Below are 21,892 nucleotides of genomic sequence, written 5' to 3'. Positions count from 1 at the left end.
TCTACTAGTCGAGTTCTGATTATCAAGCCATTGAGTCTAGGTCAAATGGGTACTATCTGCAAGTTTGGGTGTTCTTGTGCATCTCCCCTCACTTCATATCTGCTGGATTTGACTGGTTTTTAGCAGCTGCTGCTGATCCTTGTATGTCAGAGTAGAATTGTACTCCACCGGGTTTTCAATGGCTGATTTTATTTTTCTTTTTACTTTTTATTGTGAATTGAATTTAGGTTTACAGAACAGATGATCAGTTTTACACTCAACAAATCATATACTTTACTTCATTTCAAAGATTGCAATCCCCTCCATGTAGCATCACTTATCCCATGTCCTCCTGGTAATTCTTGTTTCCATTCAACCTTCTTTTCCAATCCTTTCGCCCTTAGGTGAATGCTGCCCTTTCAATCTTGAATAGTTGACCATCCCACGGTGTGCATACCTCACTAGTGTTATTGTTTCCCCTATATATTTATCTACTTTGTTGTTGTCATTAAGTGCTGTTGAGTTGGTTCAAACTCATAGCAATCTTGTATAGGATTTCTGAGGAGAGAGTGGTGAGTTTGAACCACCGACCTTGCAGCACTAACCAACCTTGAGATTTAGTACTTATCCTGTGGCACCACACCGGGCCTCTGCTTGGCTGGAAACTGAACCACAATGGTGAGTTCAGTTCTAGACCTGAAGGGTGACTAAGGACCATAGTCTTGGATTCCTCCAGTTTCTTTCTGACCAGTAAAAACTGGTCTTTTAAAAATAATTTTTGTTCCACATTTTCTCTTACTCTATTCAGGACTTCCTAATATGATTCTTATCAGAACAGTTGGTATTAGTAGCTGAGCAGCATCTAGTTCTTCTGGTCTGAGGGTCATGGAGACAGATGTTCACAGACTTAGATGGTAGCTCATAAGCTGTTAAGAACCCAGTCATTACTCACCAAAGTAGGATGTAGAACATTGTCTTTGTGGGCTATGTTATACCAATTGACCATGGTGTCCCCCAAGACTATGATCCTGAGCCCTCAGGCCCAGAAACTCATTCCCTGAAGATGTTTGGTATATCTAAGAAGTTTTCATAACATTGCCCCATGTATACTCCACCACATTCATGGATGTGTTTGCAGCAAAGGTAAATACCCAAGTCACACCTTTATTTATACTCCCACTTTCCCTCCCATACCCATTCTACCTGAGCATCTACCCATAGAACACTGTTATTGCAGGATTGTGTATGTAATAGTATTTACCTCTATCAACAAGAATACCAATGCAATCCTGGTGTGGTGCTGTAGGAAAAACATTGGACTGTTAACCACAGGTTTGTGGTTCAAACCTACCAGCTGATGATTGGAAACTCCACCTAGGGTCACTATGAATTGGAACTGACCCGACAGCACTTAACAACAACAATGGCTAATAATCATGAACATTGCTTCTTATGCTTGTTGTCCGCCGGAATGTCTTCTTTGGTGAAGTGTCTGTCTGTTCATGGCCTATACCTATTTTACAATTGGACTATTTATCTTTTTATTGTTGAAGTGTTGACATTTTCTATAAGTTTTAGAGTTGTTGTTGTTAAGTGCCGTCGAGTCGGTTCTGACCCATAGCGACCCTGTACAGGGTTTCCGAGGGTGTAAATCTTTACGGGAGTAGAAAGCCTCATCTTTCTCCCGCGGAGCAGCTGGTAGTTTCGAACCGCTGACCTTAAGGTTCGCAGCCCGATTCGTAGCCACTACACTACCAGAGCTCCTTTTAGAGAGTAATCCCTAAATCACCAGGCCTTTCTTCTGAGTGCCTGAGTATATTCAAACCTCCACTTGCATTTGGTCAGCCTCCAAGTGTGTTAAGCCTTTGTATTACCCAAGGATACTGGCGAGGCTATAGTATTCAACTATTTAATCAAACACATATCCAAGTGTTTCTGTGAAGGTATTTTGTGGATGTGACTAACATCTAAAATCAGTTGAGTGAAGGCAAGACGACTACTCTTGATAACGTGGGTTGAACCTCATCACGTCAGCGAAAGGCCTTATGAGCAAAAACAGAGGTTTCCCAGAGATGAAGAAATTCTGTCTCAAGACTTCAGCATTAACTGCTGCCAAATTCCTAGCCTGCTGGCCTCCTTCTAAATGTCAAACTCCGGAGTGCAATGCCAACTCATGCCTGCGTTAGCTGCCTGCTGGCCTGCTCTCCAAACCTCAGACTCACCAGTCCCTCCAATTGTGGGAGCCAATTCCTTAAAATAAATCTCTTTCCTCATGCACACATACATACATACATGCATGTTGTTGTTGTTGTTGTTGTGAAGTGCCATCGAGTTGGTTCCAACCTATAGCGACCCTGTATAGTCTTTCTGAGGAGCAGCTGGTGAGCTTGAACTGCTGACTGTGCAGTTCAAATGGCTTTGCAGTCTGGCGCATGAACCCACAGCGCCACACCAGGACTCACATGTATGCATGTGGTTCTAGAGAAGGCAGATAGAGGAAGGGAGGAGACCAGCATGGAAGCTAACCAGAGGAGGCTGGACCAGGGCAGAAACACAAAAATGAAACATTTATCTCTGACTCTTATTCTTTTCTATGCATGCACCCACCCCCACACACATGCAAAAGCACACCCAGCCTTCATTCGGATTCCACACGGGGTTCCAGAGACAGTTGCAAATGGACATCCATTTTTGAAGGAAATGCAAAAATCATCAATAAAGGAAGCAAGAAGAAGAAGCTCAGAAGCGCCCTCCCCACAGGGTCCCACCCTTCATAGCTCCTATTACCCCCAGCGTGCTCCGTCATCTCCTCATTCACTGTGTTTATTGTCTGAGGCCTCCAACATGGAGATCCCCAGGGTGTGGAGTTTTGCCTGCTTTGTCCTCTGTACCAAGAATCTTCCTACAGTACTGAGAATTGTGCTCGTACATACAGGCCAGGGGCTCAAATGATAATAAAGCTACTGCCATCTAGTCAATTCTGGCTCACAGTGACTCTGTAGGTCAGAGGAGAAATGAACAAAAACAGGTTTCCCAGACAAGAAGAAACCCATAGGGTTTCCAAGACTGTACATATTTATAGAAGCAGACTGCCGCATCGCCCAAAGAGCAGCCAGTGGATTCAAACCGCTGACCTTTTGGTTAGCAGACCAACATTTAACCCACACTGTCACCCAGGGTCTCTCAGACAATAATAAAAGTAACTTCCATCAAGTTAATTCCACCTTCTAGTGACCGTGTAGGACAGAGCAGAACTGCCCTGTGGGGTTTCTAGGCTGTAAATCTTATGGAAGCAGATTACCTCATCTTTCTCCTGCAGAGATACCAAAGGATTTGAACTGATGACTCTGCAGTTACCAGCCCAATAGCTAGCCCATAGTGCCACCAGGGCTCCTTTCAGATAGTAATATTGTTATGTGCCATTGAGTTGGTTGCAGCTCACAGCAACCTTGTATAAGATTTCCAAGGAGCAGTTGGTGGATTTGAACCACCAACCTGGTAGTTAGCAGTCCAGTGCTTATCCTACAGCACCACACCAGGACTTCCAGATAATAATGTTGTTGGTAAGTGCTGTTGAATCAGTTTTGATTCATAGCGACACTGTATAGGGTTTCCAAAGAGTAGCTGGTGGGTTTGAACTGCTGCCCTTGTGGTTTACAGTTCAAGTCCAGTTCTGATCCTACAGCATCACACCAGGAGTCTCCAGATAATAAGGTACACTGGTGGCACTGTGGGTTAGGCACTGTGCTCTGGAGAAAGATGAGGCTGTCAGCTCCCATAAGGATTTATAGTCTCAGAAACTCTGTATAGAGTCCCTATTAGTTGGAATAGACTAGATAGCAGTGGGCTTGAGGGTTTTTTTGTGCTTGTGTGTTTCATTGGGCAATTGCCACGTGTTAATCATTTCTCATGAAGACTTCCTTTTATTTAATTTTTACAGTCTCACCCTGGAGGTAGGTCTTTTTATCCCCATTCTACAGAAGAGGAAACAGGGTTTACTGGGAGCCAGAAAGTCACCATGATTTGAATCTAGCTCCCTCAGTTGAAATGTGTCTGGGTGCAGTTTTCAGCTCCTCAGAAGCAGGGGAGGGAAGTACTCACGGCCCTGACAGCCTGGCTTCCCTCAGCTCACCCAACTGGGCCCTGGGGACCTAGTAGTCTGCCCTTCAGGCCTGGGGGTTTCTCCCTCCCACCCTAGTGCCCCTTCCCTTGGCACCAGCACCTCCGTTAGCAGCTGGAGGCAAAGTCCATGGGCATTAAGACACTGATTTTGGAGCCGGAGGGGTGGATGTCCACTTCTGCTAACTATTGGCTGTGTGACCTCCACCCCACTTACCTCTCCAGTAAAATGGATCGTGGGAGTGAATTGAAACACTAAGCATGGTTTCTGACACATAGCAGTAGCAGTATTAGTCAGGATTCTGGCAGGAAATAAAGAATACACTCACGGGACTTAAACCAAAGAGAATCTAATTAAGATCGCATTTATAGGTGTGTGGTGGTAGATTGGTTTCTGATTGCTGCTATATCAAATCAGCACAGACTTAGTGCTTTAAAACAACAGAAACTTCGCTTAGAGTTCTGGAGGTCAGAAGTCCAAAATGAATTTTCTTACTGTTGTGTGTTTAGGTGCCATTGAATTGGTTCCAACTCAGAGCGACCCTAAGTACAGCAGAACGAATCCCTGTCTGGTCCTGTGCCATCCTCACAATTGTGACGTTGTAGGCCTTTGCTGCAGCCTCTGTGTCAATCCATCTTGTTGAGGGTTTTCCTCTTTTTCGTTGACCCTCTTACTTTACCAAACAGGATGTCCTTCTCCAGGGACAGGTCCCTCCTGATGACATGTCCGAAGTCCAGAATTGGTTCCTTCTGAAAGCTCCAGGGGAGAAATCTGACCCTCACTCACCCCGCTTCTAGAAGCTGTTTGCTCCAACATCTGCCATCTGTTCTCACATCACTCTCTCCCTGTATCTCCACATCTGGCCTTCCTCTAAGGAACCCGTGCTGTAGGATCAGCAAGTTCGGCAGTTCAAACCCACCAGCAGCTCTACAGGGTAAAGATGAGGCGGGCTGCTCCCGTAAAGATTTAAAGCCTTGGAAACCCTATAAAGGGTCACTGTGTATCAGAACCAACTTGACTTGACAGCACACAGTCACCGCAATAAAGGCGCCCTGGTAGCACGGTGAATAAAGTGCTTGACAGCTAACCGAAAGGCTGGCGGTTCCAACCACAAGCAGCTCTGGGATGTGACAGTCAGCTCCTGTAACAGCCTTGGAAACTCCCTGAGACAATTCTACTCTGTCAGCTCGACAGTGCATTTGGTTTGGGACTCTCTCTTACAAGGATCTAATTACTACATCACTGGGTCCACCTGGATAATGCAGCCTAATTTTCCCATCTCAATATCCTGAATTTAATTACATCTGAAAAGCCCCTTTGAGGACATAAGGTGGCACACTCACAGACTCTAGAGATGAAGACCTAGACAGACATTCTACCAGACCAAACCAGTTAGTTGATTCCAGCTCATGAGGACCCCATGTGTGTCAGGGTAGAAATGTGACCCAAAGGGTTCTCAACAGCTGATTTATTCTATTTACTTTTTTGGTTTTTTTAAAGTGTCAGGTTTTTCTTTCAAGTGCTTCTGGGTGGACTCGAATCTCCAACCTTTTGGTTAAAAGCAAACCAAAAAAACCCCAAAGTCATTGTCATTGGGTCGTTTCCGACTTGTAGCGACCCCGGAGGGCACAGTATACGCTCCCATAGAGTTCTTTACGGAAGCAAGACTGCCCACATCTTTCTCCTTTGGAGCAGCTGGTAGGTTCAAACTGCCAACCTTCTGGGTAGCAATCGGAAACTTAACCATTGTCATCAGGGCTAGCAGCGGAGCATGCTGATCATTTGCACCACTCAGGAAACCCATGGACATCCTGGGAAACCATTCAGCCTATGAGAGGTGGGAAGAGATAAAGAGACAGCCAAGGATTAGCATCAGAGACAGAAGTCAGGGAAAAAGAACCCCACCATCACCCCTCTCTCTTCCTGCCAGGGCCTCCCATTTTGACTGAGGCCCAGTTAGAAGGCAGAGGGCAGGGGAGCCATAGTACTCCCAGACGTGCAGGGAGAGGAGGAGTGAGAAGAGGTGGAAAACAAGCAGCACATATCTAGAGTATGTCTTAACACTGACGTCATTGTGTTTGAGGGCCCAAGGCTGCCCGCTTCAATCCGGCCTCCCACTCCAGGTAAAACACCCCCCCGACACACACACACATACACACACACATCCCAGGCACTGTTCTCCCCGATGCCAAGCAGTCAGGATTTGGGGCAAAATAGCTGCTGGGAAAATTCAAAGCCAAACAGCCACCAGACTCTTCAAAGGGTCTCTTAAAAAGAGACTTAGAGGAGGTAAAAGAAAAGGGCTGACCAGCAGGCAGCTGGCTGAGCAGAAACGTGAGCGCTATGAAGAAGTAATTAGAGCAGGCAAGGCTCTCATCTTCCACAAAACCCCTCACAGGCTCCTAAACAAATCCCCCTGAGCAGACTAGGAGATAGCAGGGAGGGCTGAGGAGCCCAGAACTGGGAACCTAGAGACTGGAGCGCTTGTTCTAACTCTGCCATTGGCCTACTTGTGATTCTGAGTGAGCTAGTCAGCCACACTGTGCCTCATTTCCCTCATCTGTAAGATGGAAAGGCAGGTAGTCCCAGAGTTACAATGTACTGAAGTTACGAGGAATCATATTTACGACCATTTATTTCTGTGTGTTAGAGACAGTATTACGTTTAGCTGAAGTGGACTCTCAGCCTGACACACAAGAGCTCTGAGTGTAAAGAGCACCATACAGATATTCCCCTTGAGATGAAGAACAGGGCTTTTGTATCCCAGCTACCCCTGCCTTGGCTGGGTAGCCATACAACTTGCCCCAGTCTCAGGGCTTCTGCTCCCAGCTCTGGGGACACCGGTCTCTCCAGTCTGTAGAATAAACACGGTCTGTGTGCCAGGCCGTGTGCCTCTTGCCATTTCTGAGCATGCGTGTGATTTCTGTGCGCTCTGGCCTCTAAGAGCCCTCAGCCGTTGGAGCAGCTTTAACTTTGGGTGGAGAAGACCGAAGTGTCTGGACATTTCCATAACCCGGGGTGGCTCCCATCCAGTGATTCATGGTTAAGGGGTTGGAGACTGAAGCCATAGGGTGTGGGGGATGTGTGGAGTTGTGTGGACATGTTCTTCCTCACTACAGGAGCCGTGAGAGGTGTCATTCTTTACTGAGCATATACCCTGTACTGTGCACAATGCCGGCAAATGTAACAACCCCGCTAAGTACTGACTCCGGCCATCGTTATTGACTCTGACCACCTCTGCAGCACCGTCCACACTAGTGAGACTGCAGCTGGCCCTGTGTGCCTGCTTCTCCTGCCCTTGTCCTGCTTCTCCTGGGAGGTCCTCAATGAGTCCCTCACACGCAAATCCTTGTCTCAAGGCCAGCTTCCTTCCGAGGATATGGCCAAAGAGGACGCTGCCCCAGGAGCCTCCTCTGTCTGGACTGAATTGGGGGCGGTGGTCAGTTTCATTTTACAGATGAGGAATCTAAGGCTCTAGGTGAAAACTAAGCCAACCAACTCACAGACCACAAGGGTTAACTCAAACGTCACAACGTATGTAACCACTGGGTTCGACTCTCTGCCAAACTGTCCACTTCCCCTGGAAACAGAATAATCACCCACAGTCCCTGGGGCGGGAACTGGTTGGGTGCTGTAGGCTGGACTCTGCAAGGGAAAAGTCCCTGTGGGTCCCTGCCCAACTCAGCATCCTGGGTCCCTGGTATGCACCAGTGGTGGGGACCAGCTAAGCCCTGAAATGTGGCATGAAGCCATGTCTACAAAGCCACGAGGACTGTTGAAAACCCACAGGCTTTTCGTGCTGATTTTTGGGTCAGATCCTGGTAAGAGACTTGCTGTCTCTGCCCTTTTGTAGGGATAATAATATCTACCCCATGCAGCTGTGGCCAGGATGAAAGAGGCACCACGTCTGAAGGACCGTGCCTGGCACAAAGGCTTCTGCTGCGTTGATTTCTCTGAGCCTCAGGTTCTTCATTTGTAAAATGCAACACTAATATCTATGCAGAGTCATCTTGAAGAACGACTCGGCATTGTGAGAGGCTGTAAGGAGCAACACTTCAGGGTTCTAAGCCTAACCTTACCACTTCCTAGTTGGGTGGCGCTGGACTCATCACTCAACCTCTCTGTGCCTTGTGCGAACGGGGCAAGTCAGTATTTATGAGTGTTGTTACCTTTGCCGGCGTTGGGCACGGTGCATGGAATACGCTTAGTAAACAACGGCTGCTGTAGCACACCTCGCCCGGCTCCCTTAGTGGGGAGGGGCATGTCCACACAGCTCCACACTTCCCCCACACACTACGGTTTCAATCCCCAACACCAGGGTCTCCCCAGGACAGGCCACATGGATGGGGTTGATTTTGAGGTGCATGTGCCCCCACATTCCCCTGAACCCTCTTGAGGTCTTTCCTTGCCTCCAGCTCTCACCCAAATATGCCCTTTCCATCATTGTCTTCTCTTCCCTCCAGTCCCCATCTTCTACCCTCCCCGGCTGCAGACTCACCATCAGCGAATTGGCAGTGACTCACAGAGAGCAGACTTGGGTACTGCAGAGCACATTATCCCTCGGAGATCGGAGGTCCTTACCTTGTCTATAAGGGGAGAGGGAGACCCTTTGGTCACCCAGCTGGGCCTTCGAAAAGTTTCCTAACACCTGTGACTCTGCAGGGGTGCTAGCTGCCTCTTTTTCCAAAGAACAAGTTGCCTTGGCAGCTTATCCCAGGTGGCCATGGGTATCCATGATGCCCTGCTCTGTGACTTAGTGTGTTTGCATTGATGTATCCCTGCCCAGATGGAGAAAAGCAGCTTTCAGGGTCTCCTTTAGAGACCACAGCAGCCTCGTGGGCTTGTGCCTCAGGGCCCATTTTCCTCCTTTCCAGGGAACTGAACCTTCCTGGACAGACAGGGCGCCCAGAGCTGCAGCAGCTATCACATCAAGGGGACTGCTCTGGCCTCTCCCCTCGCAACCCCAGCCTACTCCTGCCCTGTGTCCTTCTGGCAGCCCATCACCAGGCTAGAACCCCTCCCTCCTCTTTAGTACTCCTGCCCTCAGGTGGGATGGATGTTTCCATAGGCTCCTCTCACTGCAGCCAAACAAACCAGGCAGACAGGGATGTGGTTCTGAACCCAAACCAAATCTACAAAAAAAAACAAACAACATCCGGACCATCCCTTCCACAGTGTTCTACTTCTCATCTGGGTTCATGAATCCACTGCAGTAGGGACACCAAACTCAGAGTTATGGGCTTTGTTGGGGGAATTCAATAGGTTACAATTTAGGGTCAGAAATGTTCAGAGCATAGTTCTTCAGTCAGGACAGCCCCTCCTTGGTTGTGCCCCTAGGCAGGCCTCACCTCACACTGGCAATGTTACAACACTCTTAATAATGTCCTAACGATGTTCCACTAAGCTATAAGCCTCACAGCCCAAAGGCACTTAGCTCTGGCTCCGTGTGTCAGTAAACCTGGCCCCCCAGTTAAGTGCCTGGAAGCATCCCGCTCTGCCCCAAATCACTCAGTTCACTTGCTCGGTGGGTTGGAAGTCCACTGCTATCCCATGCCCTGGCTCTGGACTCTGCTGCCACTCCTCCGCTTCTTCTCTGGTGCCACAGCTCTGTCCCTGGGTCAAGGAGGCTCCGTGCACAGGGATCTCAGGTCCAAAGGACACGCGCCCTTCCTGGTTTTATTTTTTGATGCTGGCAACATCCCCCTGTTCCTGCTTCTGAGATGGCTCATTTTATGCATGTTAGAGTTCCAAATTTTCATCATCAACTCTACTAAAAGTCACTCACAACTGAGTCACATAAACCAATAACATTTCCTCCACCTTTTCTTACCCAGACCCATCAGGAAAAAAAAAGGCATTTGGTGGGCCTTTCCAAAGACTGTGACTAGAAGAGACATCGAATAATTCATGGCACCACAAAATATTATTACATTTAAACAACCAAGATTTAACTATTGACCTTTTCCTATCCAGAGCAAAGAAGAGTGAGGAAAATCAATGACTGGTCCAGAGGACTAATGGAGTGTGTGAACCACAGACTCCTCTACCCAGAGACCAGAAGGACTAGATGATGCCCAGCTACCACTACTGGCCACTCTGATCAGGATCACAACAGAAGATTCTGGCCACAGTGGAGGGAAAAAGTAGAGGAAAATTCAAAATCAAAACAACGACAAGACTTGCTGATTTGATAGAGGTTGGTGAAACCCCCAACACCTTCAACCCTGGAACTGAACCCACCACCAGAGGTCAACTTTCAGCCAAATAATAGACCAGTCTATAAAATAAATAATAACACCATGGAAGAATGTGCTCCTCAGAATAATCAACCATGTTGTTGTTAGGTGTCATCAAGTCAGTTCCGATTCATACAGATCCTTGCACAACCCAGCCTCACAATCATCGTTAGACCTGAGCCCATCGCTGCCGCCACTGTGCCAATCCATCTCATTGGGGGTCTTCCTCTTTTTTTCTGACCCTGTACTTTACCTAGCATGATGTCTTTCTCCAGGGACTGGTCCCTCTTGATAATAAATCTGAATTATGAGAGACAAGTCTCACCATCCTGATTTCTGAAGAGCACTCTGGTTGTTCGTCTTCTGACACAGATTGTTTTGTTTTTCTGGAAGCCCATGGTACTTTTAATATTCTCCTCCAACACACATAACTCAAATGTCTCAATTCTTCTATGATGTTCCTTAGTCATGGTCCAACTTTCTCTTGCTTATAAAGCTATTGAAAATACCATGTTTTGGGCCAGGGCATTTTAGTCCTCAAACTGACACCTTTGCCTGTTTAAGAGGTTTTGTGCAGCAGATTTGCCTAATACAATACATCATTTGGTTTCTTGACTGCTGTTTCCATGAGTGGCTCCAAACAAAATGAAGTCTTTGACAACTTCAAGTTTGTCTCCATTTATCATGACGTTATTTATTGGTCCCGTTGTGAGGATTTTTGTTTTCTTTACGCTGAGGCGCAACCCATATTGAAGGCTGTGGTGTTTGATCTTCACCAGTAAGTATTTTAAGTTCTCTTCGCTTTTAGCAAGCAAAGTTGTATCATCTGCAGATCGCAGGTTGTTAATGAGTCTTCCTCCAATCCTGATGCTATGTTCTTCTATATATAATCCACCTTCTTGGATTATTTGCTCAGCATATGGACTGAATAAGTGTGGTGAAAGAATCCAACTCTGGCACACACCTTTCCTAATTTTAAACTATTCCGTTCCTCTTGCTCTGTTCTAATGACTGCCTCTTGGTTTATGTGCAGGTTCCTCATGAATACAATTAAGTGTTCTGGAATACTCATTCTTCACAATGTTGTCATGATCCATATAGTTGAAAGCCTTTGCATCGTCAATAAAGCACAGGTAAACATCTTTCATGTGTTCTCTGCTTTCAATTAAGATCCAGATAACATCAGCAATAGTATCCCTAGTTCCACGTCCTCATATGAGTCCGGCTTAGACCCTGTCAATGTACTGTTTCGGCTGTTTTTGAATCATCTTCAGCACCATTTTACTTGCATGTGATATTAATGATATTGTCTGATAATCGCTGCATTCCGTTGGGTTACCTCTCTTTGGAATGGGCACAAATACGGATCTCTTCCAATCAGTTGATCAGGTAGCTGTCTTCCAAATTTCTTGGCAGAGATGAGTAAGTGCCTCCAGTGCTGCATCCGTTTGTTGAAAGATTTCAATTTGTATTTCATCAATTCCTGGAGACCCACTTGAGACCAAAAGGGCAGTGTTTGCCTATAACAAAGCTCAGAAGGCAGGAAGGGCCAGGTAAGAAGGGTGAGTGGCAACAGAGAACCCAGGGAGGAAAAGTGCTGTTACATTGAGCAGATTGCACATAACATCACAAAACAAAATGTGAGTAAATTGTTGAATGAAAACTAATTTCCTCTGCAAGCTTTCACCCAGACCACCATAAAATGTTCAAAATGTAAATAAATAAAATCAACCAAAAGAACAATCAACGAGTACAAATCTTCAAACCCACCCACATGAAGCCCGGTTGTTGAGGTCCTTGTTCAGTTCAAGCATTGTTGGCAGGTCTTGGCTCTGGGCTATTCCCAGGGCCCGTGGATGAGACCAACACTGTCCTTGACCCTGAAACAGTTGTGGTCTGGGGGCAAGACAGAATGAAGGGGCCAGCCCCTGTGGAGGCCCACAGCACTGGACTAAGTATTATCTAAGCCGCAGGGCACACAAGACAGGCAGTGACATTTTGCTGAATCTGGGGAGGCTGCTGTCCAGACAGGACCTGGCCCCTCTTCTGACAGGCGGGGCATCCTGTCTCTTTTCTTTTCGTGCTCCCTCCATTAGTTCCACAACTTTACCGAATGCTTTCTTCTCTCTCCAAGACCCCGTTCCCCCAGCACACACACATGCACACACACACCTCTTCATCACACACTGTGCAACCCCCTTTACAACCTAGAGCCTTTTGTTACTGGGTGGCACAAATAGCTAATCCACTTGGCTGCTAACCAAAATGTTGGCAGTTCGAATGCACCCAGAGGCACCTTAGAAGAAAGACCTGTCAATCAATCTACTTCTAAGAAATCGGCCGTTGAAAACACGACAGAGCCTAATTCTACTTTGACACACATGAGGTCACTATGAGTTGAAGTTGGCTTGAGGATAATTGGTTTTGTTGTAATTTGAAAGTTTCTTTAAGTTCTATGCTTACATGTCCCACCCCTATCCCCAATTCCATGGCTACCACCACCGCCTCCCCACCGCCACCTCCAAACATGACACCCAGCTAGGTGCTGTCCCCAAAGGGAGTTAGGATGGTCACAAATTTCTCAGTCTTATTCCAAATTAAAAGGAGCTCGGCTTAATTGAGAACTAAAGTGCTCATGTGTTTATGAGTGTGGGGGTATGGGTATGTGTGTGTGTGTGAGTTTGTGAGTGTGTGTGGGTATGGGTGAGTGTGCGTGAGAGTGTGTGGGTGTGGGTGAGTGTGTGAGGGTGTTGGTGAGTGTGTGTGTGAGTGTGTGGGTATAGAAGAGTGTGTGTGTGTGAGTATGGATGAGTATGTGTGTGTGAGTGTGTGGGTATAGGTGAGTGTGGATGTGAGTGTGTGGATGTGGGTTAGTGTGTGTGTGTGTGTGTGTGTGTGTGTGTAAGTGTGTGAGTATAGAAGTGTGTGTGGGGGGTATGCATGAGTGTGTATGTGTGAGTGTGTGGGTATGGATGAATGTGTGTGTGTGTGTGTGTGTGTAAGAGCATGTGAATGTGGGTATGATGAGAGGGGAAACACGAGGAGACCTGATGGGGGACAACTCATTCTTCCTGTGGGGTCTCACTCAGATGCTCTCTCTTTCTGTCCCTTGTAGCTTGGAGCCAATTCTCTCTCTTAGTTTCCTCTAACTGAGCAGAGACCAGCTGGTTTACAGAATGGCTGTACAGAAAGAACAAGGTGGATCCTGCTGACATAGATGTTGGCTGTATGTCCTAGAACTCATGTTTTTAAAAGCCAGCTTTCTAAATCCAAGAGACCCTGACTTGTGATTTTCCACCCTGAGACAATGATGTGCCTATCCTGGGCACCGCTGTGTTCTGTGGGCACTGTACTAAGGGTCAGCCATGGTCCATGGGAAGAGCAGGGACAGAAGGGAAGGGGACTTCTGTATGTTGAGTATTGGCTCTGGCCAAGCCCGTGCTTGGAGCTTTACACCATTAATTCATCCATTTCCCAGGACATGTTTTCAAAAGGTCAAGTGACAACTTATCAGAGGTCACACAGTTGGTAATGACAGCTTCATTTATGGGACACTGGCTGGGTCAGGTGGGAAGTGACTCCATAAGATATCACTGAGGCCCCTAAAATACCAGTAAGCACTTAGGTGATATTATTGTCCCATTTTACAGATGAAGAAAATGAAACTCAGAAAGGGGAACTGATTTGCCTGAGATCACGCAGCTGGTGGGAGGCGGCGCTGGGACCCACAGTCAGGGAGAGGGGGAGGGAAGTTACTTGTCTTCATTCTCCCTGGCCACCTTGAGAAGAAACAGCAAATGCTCTTAACTTTCTGAGTCAATGATTACAGCCAATTTAAGGATCTACAAGGGCTTAAATTCAATCCAGACAAGAACCATAGGGCTTTAGGGGTGGCTCAGAGCCCAGCTCTACCAGCTCTCCAGTGGCGCTGTGGTTCCGCCTCTTGAACGTGGCAGGAGCAGGCATTTTGGAAGCTGAGGTCTTGGTCAGCTTTGGCCAAGCTATGCTGAATGTGTACAGACACACATTGCGCTTGCTCCTCCACCAGCCCCATAGTCCTCCTGCCCCAGTCCAGCCTCAGCCATGCTTCTGGCCCACTGGACAATACTCCTTCCTGGTCCTGAATTCCCCAAACGTACCCTTTCTTACCCTCTGGCCACTTCCCTTGCTGTCCAGTGGGGTGGGCTGGCCGGGTGGCCAGTACAGCTTCCATACCTGACCCACCAGGGCTTAGATCCCAGCTCTGCCATGCACAAGCTGTGTGACTTCAGGTATGTTAACTTACCTCTGTGAGCCTATTTCCCCTTTAAAATGAGATTAGCAGAAATATGCTACTCAAACAGGCTTTCTTCACCCCACCCCCCTCATGTATTTATATGCACGCTTTATGCAGTATTCACTCTGTGCTACCATTGTTCTCAGCACTTTTATTCCTAATTAAATCCTTATGACAATCCAATGAGGGAGGCATTTGCTACCATCTGATTTTACAGATGCAGAATGAGGCACAGAGAGGTTAAGCACTTGTCCTTGGGCGCACAGCTAGTAAGAAGAAGATTCAGGATTCAAACCCACGGACACTGATCTCAAAGGTCTTGCTCTAACTTCCTACTCTATCGGGAGATAATGTATGTAAAGCATTTTAGCATAAAATGCTGCAAAGGGAAGGGCTTAATTAATGGTACCTAGGTGTTGCACTGGTAGCTTAGTGGTTACGAATTGGGCTGCTAATCTTAGGTCGGCAGTTCGAAACTACCAGCGGTTCCACAGGAGAAAGATGAGGCTTTCTGCTCCCGTAAAGATTTACAGCTTTGGAAACCCTGTACAGTGTCACTGTGAGTCGGAACCAACTCCACGGTACTTATCAACAACAATAAGGTGTTGCGCTGTGGAGTCCTGGTGTGGCTATGGGTCAGAACCAACTCGATGGCACTTAACAACAATAACAAAAGGTGTTGCAAGGTCGATGGTTCAAGTTCACCAGTCACTCGTTGGAAACCCTATACGGAGTTGCTATGGGTTGGAATCAACTTGACACAGTAACAACAACAATAGTTACGCGGTGGAGTCCTGGTGTGGTGCTGTGGGTTCATGTGCCAGACTGCAAAGCTGCTTGCACTGATGGGTTGGCAGTTCAAGCTCACCTTGGAAACCCTATACAGTGTCGCTATGGGTGGGAACTGACTCAATGGCACCTAACAACAACAATAACAATAGCTACCCTGTGGCCACTGGCAAGTCATTTTGCTTCTATAAGTCTCAGTTTTTTCATCCCTCAAATGGAACTATCAATACTTCTCTTCCAGGCTCGTGCTGAGAATTCAACAGATTGGGCAACCATTGCAGAACCCAACCCAGAGAAGGGCATGGGTTCCAGGTGGGTCTCCTCCTGGGACTGGTAGAGAGGGGTCGGGACTGGCATGGATTTTAGATATATCCACTGTGCCTGCAAGAGTGAGGTGCAGAAAAGCCGCCAGGGGTGAAGTAGCAGGTGACACCCAGAGGTGTGCAGAGTTTAGGCACAGAGTCTCTAGGGCCTGGGGACCCAGACCAGGGGCAGTCAGCATCAGAGAGGAAGGATGTAAACATTTATTGAAGATTTGTCCGAAAAAAGGGGAGGTAAGTGGTCCAAGGCCAGCCCTAGAGAAAGGAGTGGTGATGGGCTTTATCCAGGGCCCCTTGTGGTCTCTTTCCCCCAGGACAGGATGAAAGGCCAGGGCCCGGGATGGGGAGGTCAGAGCAAGAGTAACTTTCCTGAAAGGGTCCAGCAGAAAAGAGATCTGAGACCCTCCTGAGTGGCTCTGGAGGGTGCTGGGGAGTCCCTGGCACAGCATGGGGACAGAAATCTGAGGCTGAGCCAGCAGCAGGGCAAGGAAGAAACCTGAATCAGGCTGGGTCCTTAGAGGGGATGGGGCCTGACTGAAGCTTGGGTTTTGGGGCAGGGGGCCTCAAAGTCTGCTAAGAGTCCCCTGAGATCCATGGCCCCTGGGGTTCCCCTGAGGACTACCCGCCCCCCAACAGTTCTCAGCAATGCCTTCTGGGACTCATGCCAGGGCCAGAAGCCTTTCAAGGGAGACTGTCTGCTGTTTCAGAAACAGAAAAGCCACTTCCTGTGACCCCAACTGAGCTCTGAAAAACCAGGCCAGTCTAACCAGACACCTGGAGGGAATGAGTCACAGGGCCTGAGGGTTCAGGACCACAGTCTCAGGGGACACCATAGCCAACTGGCACAAACATTGTCAACAGAGATACTGTTCTACATCTGACTTTAGTGAGGAGCTACTTAGAAGCTTGTGAACGGCCATGTAAGGTGCAACTATTGGCCTCTCCCCACGCACAGCGAAGAAGAGTGAAGAAAATCAAAGATGAATGGAAACAATTCATTCAAAGGACTAACAAACCACAGGAACCTCAGTCTCTAAGACCCAGAGGCCAGAAGAGCTAGATAGTGCCCGACTACTACTGCTGACTGCTCTGAAAGGGATCATAACAGGAAGTCCTGGTTAGAAGGGAGAAAAATGTAAAGCAAAACCCCAAATAATTAACAAGACTAGGTTTACTAATCTGATCAAGACTGTGGAAACCCCTGAGACCATGGCTCTTAGACACCCTTTAGGCCTGAAACTGAACTCTCACCCTGTGGCTCAACCTTTAGCCAAAGGATGGACAGGAGTGTAAGGTGAACAATAGCCTGAGGGAGGTGATACAGGCTCTTTAAAATAATCAATCATATGAGATCATAAGGGCAACAGGTGCTCAGGGATAAAGCTCAAAAGGCAGAAAGGGCCAGGAAGGCAGGAGGAATGGAAAAGGGAAGCAGGAAGGAAGCGGGAAAGATGCTGCTACATGTGGGGATTGCAGTCAATACCACAGAACAAAACACACCTAAAATGTTGAAGGGAAAACCAATGTGCTCTGTAAATTTCACCTAAATCACAATGGGATTTGTTCAATGGGGAAGACTAAACAGGTGGTCCCAACCATCACACTCCTCACTTAAGTCACAGAGGAGCAGGGAGATGCCCACCCTTAGGGTTGTTCTCTCAGAAGGGCAGGTTGGATTTTTCTGGAGAAGGTCTTCAGGGCTTTTCAATGTCCTCTGGTGGCTATGACATCACAGAGCAGTGCTCCTGGTCCAGCTTGAGACCAATGACACCCCAAAGTGAGGTCACCACAGTGAGGGCTGACCACAGCGTTGCCATGGGAATGCCCCCAAAGCACTTTTCCTTAGGGAAAGGAGAGTGATTGAAATCAAGTCTTGGCGGTGGGGACTCTTTCCCACCTAGACATATGTTGCCAGAGCTCTGCTGAGTGGGGCGGCCCAGGAGACCTGTGTGGGCCCGACCAGCCCCTTGTGTGTGTGTCTATTTGTCTGGGGCACGAGCCCTCCTGGGGTGCCTCATTTTCTTCCCTCCCTGCTTGACTGGATGCTCATCGCTGTGCTCCTGATGGACCACACTGACATTCACAGCAACCTGGTCTCCATGGCAACCATCTGTGACATCACAAGAAACCTACAGACCCTTAAGCTGGAGCAGGGGAAGCAAGAATGCATGTTTAGGGGAGGAGAGAGCGTTGGTTCCCCCAGTGTCTTCCTGTACTACTTCTTGTGTTGGGGCTGTGGGCTTTAAAATTCTAAGGGTGGGGGCCTCTGTTCAGAATATACAGGGTGTTGAAAGAGTTGAAACCACAGGAGGCTTGAGTAGGTCTCAATGGAATCTCTCCCTGCTTCTCTTTCTCTCCTCTCGCCCCATCTCTTACAAATCACTTCTCAATTTCCTCAACTGTCAGATCGGAATCATAAAACAACCTCTCTCTTCATTGCATGTTCGTGACATGCCAGGCGCTGTTTGAAATATTTTTTGTGGACTTTTCTCTATTTTCTGTCCTGGTTTCCTACTGCTGCTGTAGCAAAAGTATCACAAGTCAGTGGCTTAAAGAACAGTGATTTATTTATTTCCCCACCATTCTGGAGGCGGAAAGTCCAAATCAGCCCCGTGACCCTGTGGATGCCTTCCTTCTCAGTTGTGCTGGGCATTCATTCCTTGGTTCTTAGACTCACATGGCACCTGCACTCTCCCCCCACCCCCAATATGCTTGGTTACGTGTTAGACTCTAACAGCAAAGCCAGCAGTTCGAATCCATTAGCAGCTCTGTGGGAGAACGTTGAGGCTTTCTTCCCCCATACAGATTTATAGCCTCAGAAACCTTACCTAGAGAGTCAGAATTGACTGTACTGCACACCACCACCACCACCTCACCACACTTTTGTCTCTGTGTCTAATCTGATTTTCTTTATAACTCAGAAGGGGTTAGGTTTAGGAGCCAGGCTACTGGAAGAATGGCCTCATTAGTATAATTAAAACCCTATTCCCAAACAAGTTACATTCACAGATACAGAGATTAAGATCCCAACATATTTTGTTGTTAAGTGCCATCCAGCTGGTTCTGACTCACAGCAACTTTGTACAAAGTTTCTGAAGAGCAGCTGGTGGGTTTGAACCACTGACTTTGTGGTTAGCAATCCAGTGCTGATCCTACAGTGCCAAAATAGAACAGAATCTGGGTGGGGTGGGGGGCACAGTTCAACTCATTACAGGACACAAATATAGTACTGTCCTCTTAGAGTTCTCCTTTTACAAACAGAGGAAAATAAATCACAGAAAAAGGATTTGAACCCAGCAAGTCTGACTCAAGAACTCGTATTTGAAACTACTATACAATTACCCAGACTCCTCTGGGGCTCCCCTGCCATCGCTCAGCGACACCTCTATTTCCAGCCAGGCTGTGGCAAACACTTCCACATGAGCTTCAGTTCACTTTGTGCTGACAGTCTCTCGCCTCGTGAGCACAGGGTGTTTTCCATGTTCCACCCAGGGTGTCTGCAGTGTGCCGCCAACACGGGCTGCTGGCAGAAGCCTGCTCAGAGTGCAAGCGTGAGAAGCTCATAAGACACACGGAGGGAGATGACCTCCACTGGGACAACCTTTGACTGCTGAGGGGTGAGAGTTGATGGGTAAATGCTTTGCTAGTCCATCATCTGACAGACAAGGCTGACGGTCCTTGTAGACCTCAGCAGAAGTTCCTGGTGATATTGAGTCTTAGTCCCCCACAGCACGATCTATCTGCTGGTGCTCTGTTAGGCTAGGTTTTCTGCCTTCCTCTTCTCTCTCCTGCTGACACCTCATTTCTGCTCCCTGAGATTGCCTCCAAAGTCAACTCCCTCCATATGACTCCTTGTATCCAGTCTTCTTTGAAGAGGACCTTGACTGAGACCCTTGGCATCTGAGAACAACACCATAGTGTGGTGGCTGGACCAGGACCAAACAGGGGTGAGATGCAATGAGACCCACTGTAGTGGTATGTTGGAGGGGGACAACCTTTGGCATACTGAGCACCACCATTACTAGGGCTGACACAAATAGTGGGCTGGACAAGGTACGGGTCAAAGGGGGAGCATGGAGCTATATACCCACTCTAGCATTTGAATGGGATAGAGGGTGATGAAAACTATCAGGATTGTGGATTTGGCTGGCTTCTGTTGCCTGCTTTGGAAGCCTTGAAGATAGAAAATACCAGTCTCAAGTGAACCAACTGTCAACACAATAAAGACCCAAATCCTCTAGGGTGCCGTTTAAGGAGACTCTCGCCTCCTGCAGCTAATGGGCATGTTCTTAAGTGCCGTCAAGTAGGTTCCAACTCATAGTGACTTTGTATAAAGTTTCCAAGGAGCAGCTGGTAGGTTTGAACCACCAATCTTGTAGTTAACAGTCCAGTGTTTATCCTACAGTGCCACATCAGGACTCCAGCTGAAAGAGCATTTGTTGTTGTTGTTAAGTGCTGTGGAGTTGGTTCCGACTCACAGCAACTGTGAAATAGGAGTGGCTGGTGGATTTGAACTGCTGACCTTGTGGTCCAGTGCTTTATCTTAAAGAAGCACACCAGGAAGAGCATACTAAACTGAAAATCATTCTACCTCTCCCTCATTACCTCCAGACCAATAATTATGGTCAGATCTCCACATAGCCCTATCAGCCAAGTGCAGCCCCTGCTCCAGGAAGCCATAGCTAACTTGTCAATATACACTGGTGGTGTATTGTTAAATACCATGGAGTTGGTTTTGATTCCTAGTGACCCTACATAGGGCTTCCGAGGGAGGCTAGTTAGTTTGAGGCACCGACTTTGCATTTAGCAGTCTGATGCTTACCCTACAGTACCACACTTGGACACCATGCACACTAGTAAGACCCAGGAAATTACATGCAGGGGTGGCTCTTGAGGATGCTGAACTAGGAAGGCAGAATATCAGACTGGATGGGGAGGATTTATTGAAATGACAACACTTTTTAAGTGAGTTGGGGTTTAATGTCTTGGAATGAACACCTACAATGCTTCTTGGAGGACTCTTGAACATGACAATGGCCTAAAACAAATGGATGGCTCTTCCAAAATGTCCTTGGCATAGTGTCTAGGATAGGGTCCAACATTCAGGGAGGTAGGAATGGGATAACTGATGTATAATTGGCACCTATCACAGATCAGACCCCCCCCAAAATCACCTGGGGTGGGGGGCAGTCTAGGGAAACTGTTTGCATGAAGGCAACATGGAATGTGCTGGGGGCAAGGGAGCCGTGGCATCTTTGAAAATCTCAGACGATTTTGCCATGAAGCTGGGCTCTAGAAGCATTGTTGTTAAGTGTCGTTGAGTCAGTTCAACTCATAGCAACCCTGAATAGGGTTTCTGAGGAGCTGATAGTGAATTTGAACCACCAACCTTTCAGTCCAGTGCATTATGCCACAGTGCCACGCCAGGACTCCAGAGGCAGGTTGTGGCACTTCACCAAAAGAGACAAGAAGCTAGAGTGACAACCCGGGTGTCTTTGATTCACAGGCATCTGTGGTGACTCTAGGGACACGCTGGGAGCACAGTGTTGCTAGGGATGAGTTGAGTGTAAATCTGTAAAATGACCTGTATAATTAGGGAATTATACAGGTTTAATTCGATCAAAATAGCAACAGCCAAGAGCTGATGAACAGAGAGCTGATGTCAGCTTCCACAATGTAAAAATCAGTTTCTAGATCTTAGCCAGTTCTCAGACCCAGACTTCACTGATTGAAGGAGAGGCTAGGTTCTCTTGAGGAAATACCACCACAAGTAGATATGATAACTATTTTCAAATATTTCTCCAAATGATCCATGCTAACTGCATACTGAAGTATTGAAGAGCAGAGATGTCATCTTGAGGACTAAGGTGCGCCTGACCCAGGCCATTGTGTTTTCAGTAGCCTCATATGGATGTGAAAGCTGGACAGTGAATAAGGAAGATCGTAGAAGAATTTGAGTTGTGGTGTTGGAGGAGAATACTGAAAGTGCCATGGACTGCCAAAAGAACCAATAGATCTGTTTTGGAAGATGTGCAGCCAGAGTGCTCCTTGGAGGCCAGGATGGCTAAGCTTCGTCTCTCATACTTTGGACATATTGTCCGGAGGAAACAATTGTTGGAGAAGGATGTCATGCTGGGTAAGGTGGAGGGTCAGAGAAAAAGAGGAAGACCTC

Source organism: Chrysochloris asiatica, unplaced genomic scaffold (genome assembly GCF_000296735.1).
Source record: "Chrysochloris asiatica unplaced genomic scaffold, ChrAsi1.0 scaffold00075, whole genome shotgun sequence".
NCBI lineage: Eukaryota > Metazoa > Chordata > Mammalia > Afrosoricida > Chrysochloridae > Chrysochloris > Chrysochloris asiatica.
Note: the sequence above shows the minus strand (reverse complement) of the source record.